Below are 10,750 nucleotides of genomic sequence, written 5' to 3'. Positions count from 1 at the left end.
TTGGCAACCTTCAAACACTGGACCCCACCCAGTTTGGGTTTGTGAAGGGCCGATCTTGTCTCCTGAACCTGATTGACTTCTTTGAATCAGTCTCCAGAGCCATGGACAAGGGTAAGGTGGTCCACACAGCCTATCTAGACCTTGCCAAGGCCTTTGACACCATCCCCACTCTGGAATCATAGATAAACTTACTAAGTTGGGCATTAATCCCTATGTCACCCAATGGGTTGCTAAATGGCTTACTGATAGAACCCACACTGTAAAAGTAGCCAACTCCAAATCCAGCTCCAGACAAGTGACAAGTGGAGTACCTCAGGGTTCAGTCCTGGGGGCGCTCTTGTTTGGCATCTACTTCTCTGAAGTACAGGTCAACACTAAGGGACTCTGGCTAACAAAGTTTGCAGGTGACTGCAAACTGGGAGCCATTATTGAATCCCCAAATTATGCGGATACTCTACAAAAGGGCCTTACAGAAACAGATGCTTGGTGCCAGAGCCATGGGCTCAAGCTCAATGCCAAGAAATGTATTGTTATCCCCTTTGGGAAAAAAACATGTATCCATGAATTACCATATAGGTGGCAGTACACTAAACACAGAAAGTGTGATAAGAGACTTAGGGACACAGGTGGACAGTGGTGCACCTTGATAACCACATCGCCACAACAGTCAGGAAATCCTTCTATGTGGCACACCTCATCATGAAGGGCTTTTCATCCAGAAAGAAGGAGGTCATTGTCCCACTGTACTCATCCCTCATTAGACCCATTATAGAATACAACGCCCCATTTGGTATGTACCTCTCAAGACATCTGCAACAACTGGAAAGGCCTCAGAAATACCTCACTAAAAGAATCACAGGCCTAAAGCAGATGCCCTACACTGACCGCCTTAAAAAACTCCAGCTATACTCTGTCGCATATCGTCTACTCAGAGGCGATCTCTGCTTAACATACAAGGCCATGTCAAACCCAGAGCTGTTGGACATGCTACACTTAAAGAAATCCCAATCCCTCAGAGCTACACACTCCAGGGATCTAAACCTTGTCATCACAATAAACAAAACATGCTGGAGGGATAGGTTCCTGACCTAGGGACTCCCCAGACTCTGGAATAGATTGCCCATACATATCAAGCAGAGTGCCTCTTTGGACCTCTTCAAGAGGAACCTTGACAATTGGATGGGAGAAAGGAAATTCACCCCAGGGATCACGTCAGTCGCCCTGCTAGACAGGGGTCCAGGAAAGTAAATAATGTGGGAAGAAATAGCCAGGGAATTGTTATGGCTAGGCTTGTATAGGCCCTAGGGCTGATAGCCTAGTACCAACCTATGAACCTATATCACAGGCAAGGTTTAGGTCTTTAGAATTGATAATTCTGGTGCTGTTTATTTTCTGGATATACAAGAGGTCCATCAGAGTGGGATCTGACAATGCCCTGTATGCCAGGCATAAATTTCCCCTCAAAAGCCTGTAGGACACAGGGACAGTGCCTTGAGGTGGTCTGCATAGGACATATTACTTACGCCCTGTATTCTTTTAGTGAGGAACCTCTGTGGCCATTCCAGTTGTTGGATATGCCTGGTTAGGTACATACCAAACAGGGCATTGTACTCAATGACAGGTCTGATGAATGCCAAATACAGTGGAACAATGAGCTCTTTGGACTTACATGCCATACCTTTGTTTATAAGTTGGGCAATATAGAATGATTTCCCTCACCGCTGTAGACACATGATGATCAAAGGCTAGATTACTATCTATGTGTGTCCCTAAGTCCCTGACTACTGGGTCAACTCTAAGAGGTGTGTTGTCAATATGATAGTTACAAGGGATAGATGACTTCCCAAAAGACAGTATTATGCATTTCTTGGCATTTAGTTTTAGTCCATGGCACTGACACCAGTTGTTTGTCTGCATCAGCCCCTCCTGCAAAACATTTGTGTCAGTGTGAGATTCAATGACAGCTCCTAATTTGCAATCATCTGTAAATTTAGTCAGCCAGAAACCATTGACATTGGCCTTGACTTCTGAGAAGTAAATGCCAAAAAGAAGCGGTCGAAGGACTGATCTCTGAGGGACTCACCTGTGACTGGCCTCTTTGTAGAGGTGAACTCCCCAATTCTACCTTTCCGGGTCCTGTCTGTGAGCCAGTTGGCTATCCAGTGGGTGACATATGGGTTTGTACCTAACCTCTTGAGTTTGTCAACACTGCCTGCGTGGGGTATTGTGTCAAATGCCTTGGCCAGGTCAAGGTAGGCAGTGTGAGTAATTTTGCCCTCATCCATTGCTTTGGTTACCTTCCCAAAGAAGTCCACCAGGTTGAGTAGGGATTGTCTGCCCTTGATGAAACCAAACTGGGTTGGGTCCAGTGTCAGGAGGTTTACTATATCTTGATTGATCATCTCCATGATAATTCTTTCTCTGGCTTTACATATAAGACTGGTGAGACTTATTGGTCTGTAGTTTCCAGGGTCTGTAGATGGCCCACCTTTGTGCAGAGGGATGACTGTTACTGTTCTCCATTCGTGAGGCATGAAGCCTGTTTGGAGGCTACAGTTAAATAATAATTCCAGAGACCCTGATAGGTCATGTTTTATACTATTTAGAAGACATCCTGGGTTTTTGGTCTTAGAGAAAGCATTAAGGACCTGTTCCCTAGTGATAGTAGGGGGAGTTATATTTGATGATACTTCCTGAGGGAAGATTGCGGGGGAGAGAGGAGTAAAGCTGGAGCTGAATTTATCAGCCAAGAGGTTTGCTATATCTTCTGGCTCAGTACAGGTGGCTCCATTTACAATGAGCTCTGCACACAATTGTGTATTGCCTTTGAGGTTGCAGACATAGCTAAAGAATGCTTTGTGGTTGTCCTTGGTCTGAGAGGCCAAACTTACCTCAAATTTGGCTTTGGCAGACTTGATTCATCCTCTGAGTTGTTTATTTAGTTTGATGAGAGTGCTTTTATCCTGCTGGGTGCTGCACCTCCTAATTTTTGCCATCATTTTCTTCCTTCTGTTATAAAGATGATTGATTTTCTGATTCCACCAGAGTGGCTTGTGTTTTGAGTTAGTTCTGTACTTCTCTAACGGTAAAACAGTGAAAAAATACAGTGCAGATGTAATACAGGTTACTAAAACAGCACAGTTAATCAAATACAAGTGCAGTATAAGTCAGAATAAATTGAAAAATGGCACTTTGTTTTGTAGATTCTCTCAGCAGCTTTGAAATCAGCACAGGCTAGATGGAGAATGCTCACCACCTTGTAAAAGTATTTAGGAAGGTTGACTTTGGATATTGGGTGACAAAGAGATAACAATTTGTAATAGTGGACTCTTTAGCTTTGCTTTAGGAACTTAATTATTCTTTATTTAAGTCGTCTATTTTTAATTGGAGAATAATAAAAATAAAAAGGCACTTTATACACAGAAGATCAATAAAAATCTCTGTACACTGGTGTTCTTTGAGTCATAAGAGGTGTAGCATTCCAAGATGAGAAGCTGTCAACATAAATTGAGATATTTTAGATAAAAGGACATACTCTTTTTCATCTGCATTTGTATTGTTCATAATTGCAGTGAAGTTCAGTGCTGCACAACACAGCCTGTCACTGATTTTCAATATATTATACTTCATAATAGGTCAGGCAGGTGCTTAACACTGTAGGGGTCTCAATCCCCAGCAGTGCTACACATTGCACAAGGAATGTCAACATTAATATTGTTTAAGGAAATGAGCTGAACAAAATGCCCCCCCCCCAAAAAAAAATAAATAAATAAAAACAGGGCCAATGATGAATGTACTTATAATTTACTATTTAGCAAGCACGATTGTCTATGGATTCTTTATATCTGCAACCCAGACTGAAGAAATAAATAAATGTCTGATAAGTAAATTACAGGCATAAATGCAAATCAGAATGTTACATTCAAAAAAGAAAAAAAGAAAAAAACAGAAAAATTGACTTGGAGAAATATCAAATAAGTAAATTACTAGTACAACATCTTGTATAACATAACTAGGTAATAAGATATTAATAAATGCTTGTTTATCTAAGGCTATATTAGTAAGTCATAAGTACCATCTAAATCTGTGAATTGCTAAGGCAGCATTAGTAGACATTACCTACTTGTCTAGAGGCATTACACTGCATCAAAATAAGGAGGAGATGATATACGATGAAAAACAGCAGATGTGACATTTATTTACTTGTATTAGTTAACCTGATATAGAGCTCTGATCTACAGGGACATTTTCCAGAATAACCCAGTTGCAGTATCTTGGTAAGTGACTCGATTAAAGTCATATGAAGGTAGGGGGGGAACTCAAATCATGTAAGGAAGATATGGAAAATTAAGAGCACAGTAATGCAGGAACAGTTGAATCAATAAGATATAAGGAGAGAAGGCGTTAGCTAGGACAAATGGGGCAAGTATAAGGAATTAGTTAGGGGTAAGGGTTTTAAGTGAATGAATACAGAGTAGACAAAGAAGACAAAATGAAGGGCAAAATAGGAAACAAGGAAATAGAACAACAGAAAATGCAGTTATGAGAATATGCTTACCATCACTGTAGATGATTTTTTGAAACTTATGTGGACAGTGACCTAACTTTCAACCAACATGTATCCATCATACCTCTCAACCTGGAAACAGGCCTATGAAAATAGGTACACATCTGTACACTGATTAACATAAAATTTACATACATACTTATGTAACCCCACCCACTTCAATAGAATTGTGGGATACAAACTTTCAAACACAAACTGACAAACAGACAGCCAAAATATGGCCCCCACACACACACAAGAAGCTGCTGCTGCTGTTAATATAAATGCACACACAAGTAAAGCCTCCTGTCTGCAATCATATAAATAAAAGAAGCTCAGCTGCTGTTAATATAAATAAACACACTAGTAAAGTCTCCTGCTTGCAGTGCAATCATATAAATAAAAGAAGCTGCTCTTAATAGAAATAAACACACACGTAAAGCCTCCTGCCTGCAAGCATATAAATAAAAGAAGCTGCTGCTGTTAATATAAATACACACACAAGTAAAGCCTCCTGCCTGCAATCATATTAATAAAAGAAGCTGCTATTAATAAATACACACACAAGTAAAGCCTCCTGCCTGCAATCATATAAATAAAAGAAAAAGCTGTTGTTAATCTGGTAGACCTATTTGCAGGGATAACAATAAGTGCAGACTTATTTATTTTAAAACATTACTGTCTATGACAGTTGTGATTTGATTTCAGGAAGCCAGATAGCTCTACCATAACAAAATTAAGGCTTACATTTGCATTTCTATTAAAGAACTCCAACCTAATGTTTTCTCAGCTGAGTTTTTCTTTAGTCACCAAGTGCTTATATTCCTGCTGGGGTTATTTCTGTTAAAATAGACATGGTACAATATACACAGTGATGGCAGTCTTTATACCCCTAAACCCATGGGATGGTGCCAAAAATACTAATGAAGCACTGAGGGAGAAATAAGTTTGACCCAACACTTTCCGTCTTTCCAAACTTATTATTATGATTACAGTTCTAAGCTAAAAGGAAAGCAGCAAGCATGTATCAGTTTCCTTTTGCACAAAAAGCAGAAATGATTGCACTGTCAAAATATACAGCGTCAGCTAACACGTATCAGTTTGCTTTTGTATAAAAAACAGAAATTATTGCATATAAAAATATATGAATGATACTTCTCAGAAATAAAAAAAAAACAATTGTTGTAGAGTTTAAAAAAAAGACACTTACTGGAGTGAGGAACCTAGCCAGACGTGATGGTATATGATCAGCTTAATTATGGAAGCAATCGTGGTATTTAAGAGGTACACTTTGTTTCAAAATGAACATAAAATCATGGCTACCAGGATAACATATCAATTACTCTCTAAATTATTTAATCTAGTGAATTTTCAGTACTTCCATAAAGCACAAATCTATTTCGGTTATTTCAGTAAATAAAGATGGTATGGCTGTTATTCAGAGGAAATCTCCTGGCAGAGACCTGTCTCTCTGACTATTATTGTATTGAATCTTTCCTCAAATCTTTCCTGTAGCAGTTTCCATAATTCTTCAGGGGTCTATCTTTCTATTCAGTGTGCTTGATGGTTGTACATTAAAGTCTAATATTAGCCTCAGTATTTTTCTTTCATTCACTTGTGTCAGACTGGAGACATGAGAAATCTAAGAAGAATGCAAACCACCAGATGCCATACTTCAGAAAATAGTAAATATGGCTGCTGAACTAAATAAACATTTCATGTTTTTGTATTGGGTTTTACTTTTTTCCTAGTGTACATTGCGGCCCAGTTTTTAGGCTTACTCTTCACATTTTCCACACCTTTATTGTACTCTGTCCAATGATAAGCTTCATATGCCAAAAGTAGTAAAAAATGGGATTGTTCTACAATGAAGAATATTTTGATGTTATTTAAACATTTATTTATCTGTGAACTTCATGGAAAGCTATTCGTCAGGCAGTACAACGACCTTTCTAGCGATCCTTGATAGAAATGTGTATCCAGACTGGGCCACTGTAAACTATGGGCTGCAGCTAGAAAATCTAATGCAGAAGTCAAAGTATAAGTGGAGGCAATAGTTTGCCAAATAACAATTAGGTAGTTTGCATATAGTTTAATTTATAACCAAGTGCAGGAGCCAGGGACATCTCTGACCTTTTTTTTTGTTCCTCACATTGAGGAGCACAAAAAGTGACCTAGCTTGCTCTAGAAGCACTAGCCAGACAGTTTTGAGAAACAAACCTTCACTAGTTCTCTCCCTTCAAGAGTAGGGGATCATGAGAACAGGGACTGGTACAGAGTGATAGATGAGCCAAGTAAGGCTCTGCAGCTGCCCTAAAAATTGTCCATTCTAAATAATACCCTACTACACACACACACACACACACACACACACACACACACACACACACACACACACACACACACACACACACACGAACACACGCACACACCAGTTCCTACCCGTCCACCACAAAATGAAGGCTGAAGTAGATCCAGGCAGAAAACTGTCCATTCTTTCCCACAAAGCAGCAGAAGAGAGGGTATTCTTCCCGCTCACAACAGATCCATGCAAAAAGCAGCAGCAGTTGTTTCCTTCCCGCTCACGCACATTCAAACAATGGAAATGCGCACTTGAGTTGAGCTCAATTCTGACAGGCTGACGGAGCTGACATAGCGCACATGATAACATCAGCTCAAAATGCAGAAAAAATAAAATTTTAAAGAAGAAGCTGGGGAAATCGGAAATGAAGGGGTGCCACTCGGGATTCATGGCACCCCAATTTTTGACCCTAAAACTCGGTAAAAAACGAGTAATTTGGGACAGTTGTGAGGTCTGGTGTCCATTGCCACAGGAGAAGTCTGAATGGAGAGATGAAAAGTCAGCAAGCAAAGTAGAGTAGTAGTGCTGAAAGTGAATTCCTCCCGAAGTCTTTGTGAGTACCTTCACGACGTGGACCTTGTTTTCTACAAAATCTCACCAAGGCGACACTGATATATAGACTATATTTATATAGCATATATCAAGGATAGAAGTAGGTCAAAAATTAAAAGAGATAGCTGGGTGCACAAGACCCAGGATAAAAAGTGCCCAATCCTGGTAGGCAAGTTGGAGCCAGGACTGAAAAAAATGACAGTGTAAAATCCTCAAAATATGGAAACATTCCTACAATGGGGCCAGGCCAGGCCCAGGGGAAGGATGCCCCACCCCCCGTTGTAGAAGGAAGTAGCAGTCCACAAAAATTACAAAAACTGATAGGCCAAAGAAGAGCCATAAAGACAATAGAGTGGACTATTGAGGATAAGAAAGGAATTATGTATTGTTACTATTATGCAAAAAGCCCAGAATTTCCAGACAAGCTATACAAAATGATTAAGAGAGATATTAGTAGAAAAAAAAATACTTCCACAAGAAAAACTGTCAGAAGCTTTAAGTGAAAATTTGCATTCAATAATACAACAGATTTGTGAAAAACAGTATATAGGTCAAGAAACTTTGATCTGTTTGTGAAAATAAGCATCTGAAGAAGTGCAAAAATATAAACAACAAAACCTAGAGATATTTGAAAAGTATAAAAAAGAAATATGGACATAGAAAATAAAGATTTGATATGGTGCAATATTTATGCAAAGGAGAAAGCCAAATGAATCAATATAAAGAAGGCAGTCCCAAAGATATTCAAAGAGAAATACAGGCAAAGGCATCTGGATATGGAAAATTTCACTACAAAAAATAATATCACAAAGATGGAATGTAGAAAAGCAGATTAGTAAAGTAGAAGTAAAAAAAAAATAGAAGCTGAAGTTATGGAGTACCTGAGAAGTGAATGATTTTGTGTAGAAGGTCTAACACAGGTTACATCACAACATGATGAAGTGAGTCCCCAAAGTAAAGAGAAGCAGGAAGATCAGGAGACATCTGAAGAAGAAATATGGACATAGAAAAGAAAAAAGATTTAATATGGTGTAATATTTATGCCAAGGAGAAAACAAAACTAACCAATATAAAAAGAGCACCACCAAAGACATTTAAAGAGAAATACAAGCAAAGGAATCTGGACATAGAAAACTTTACAATACAAAAAAAATAAGAAGACAAAGAAGAAAAGTAGAAAAGGCGATTAGTAATGGAGAAGTTAAAGAAATAGAAATTGAGATTATGGCGTACCTGCAAAGTGAAGGATTCAGTGTAGAAAATCTAATTCAGAAAGCACCACAACAGGATTGACCAATGGATATCTAAATTAAGGGGAACAGGAAGCAATTGGTCAGGTGCAATATGAAGATAATTTGGAGACTTACACAGAAAACCAGTATAAATGTTCACTTGAAGCTAGACAGCAAGGGAAGGAACAGGAAACTCTGATGCAGTCAATGTTGAAGAGTGATAGGCCAGTGAGTTACTATATGACAATGCAACAGATGGCACAAGATGAAATTGAAGAGAATATGCCACAGGAAGATGTTTTAGAACCTTCTCTAGAATGCCCTTGGGAAATGTAAAACGAGGGATGTGCCCTCAGTTTGGAAGAAAATGAGCTAAGAGAAGAGATGCTTGATTTAACAGGCATAGACAGATATATCAAGATCAATGAAAGAAATAGACTGCAGGAGGTTAATAAAACCCAACAAGCAGAAGTCTGATAAAACAAATAAACGCAGTAATTAGGACTGTCCATAGAGATCCAAGCGATATAACAAAAGTACAGCTAAATTAATAACTGATAAAGTTCTACCACAAGAACACAGGTTAGTAAGGGAAAGGAAGGGGACAAATCAAATACCTTCATGGAAATACTGAATAGAGAAAACTATAAAGCAGTTAAGACAAGAAGTGCCACTGTTACAAGACTGCGGAAGAGGGAACAGATCAACAAAAATACTAAGAAAGATAGATGTGATAAATGCAATGCGCAGTATTAGAACAGACCAGGATCTATTATGCACTATCACAAGTAATAAACTGAAAATTTAATCACAGGCAGAAAAACCTAGAAGATACAAAGATAAATATAAAGGAAATATATAAAATAAACAATTTATTGATGACCCAAAAGAGTTTTACAGAAAATTGGGAAACAAGGTAAAAGAAATTGAAAGACCACCAAAAAAAAGAAGAAATTGATACATTTTGGAGAAATATCTATGAAGATTCTATGGAACATAACATAACAAAGATGCTAAATGGGTAGAAGTTGTTAAAGAAAGAATAAGAAGTTTAAAGGCACAGGATGTGAAATGGGATGAAGCAACAGCCAAAGAGATTAAAATAAAGTTAAGAAAAACCTCCAACCCCAAGCCCAGATGGGGTACCTAACTTTTGGCTAAAAGTATTAGCATCTTTGCAAGAAGATTTAGCCATGAGTAAGAACTATTTATATGCAAACCCCGAACAGACACCAAACTGGCTAACAAAAGGAAAAATAATGCTCCTACTTAGGAGTGAACCTGCAAGCTACCCTAAAAATTTTAGATCAATAACTTGCCTTCCGACGACATATAAACTCTACATGGGAATTGATGCCGACAGAGTTTATAGCCATTTAGAAGAAAACTCAATTATGGCTGTAGAACGAAAGGGCGATAAAAGAAAGTCATATGGAATAGAGGCTCATTTGTTGTTAAATAAAGTCATAGTGGAGAACTGTAAAAAGTGGACAAATCTAAGTATGGCATGGATTGACTACAAAAAAGCATTTGATAGTATTCCACATTCATGGATAAAATACTGCTTGAAAATGTATAAGGTATATCCTACACTGATCAACTACATTACAGTGACCAGGAAACAGTGACAGACCACTTTGCAATTAAGCCACAATAAAGGACAAATTATTATCACAGCGATAAAAATTCAAAGGGATATATTCCAGGGTGACTCTTTGTCACCGCTGTTATTCTGCCTTGCCCTTAACCCATTAAGCTGTCTACTTAACAGCTTAGGCCATGGCTATAATTTGGCTCCTAGAAAACAACAAAGTGTAAAAACTTCTCTTTGTCGATGATTTAAAACTGTATAGCTCATCAGATGAGGAACTGAAAGCAGAACTGCAAGTTGTCAAAACTTTTTCAGATTATATAAGAATGTCATTTGGACTTGATAAATGTGCAGAAACCTTTAAAGCAGGAAAATTGCAACACCAGGAAAACATCAGTTTGGGACAAGAATGCGATATAAAAGAACTTGAGCAAGAAGGAGTATATAAATATATGGGAAAGGATCAA

Source organism: Protopterus annectens, chromosome 3.part1 (assembly GCF_019279795.1).
Source record: "Protopterus annectens isolate FY-2018-M chromosome 3.part1, PAN1.0, whole genome shotgun sequence".
Lineage (NCBI taxonomy): Eukaryota > Metazoa > Chordata > Ceratodontiformes > Protopteridae > Protopterus > Protopterus annectens.
This window is presented reverse-complemented; position numbering follows the sequence as displayed.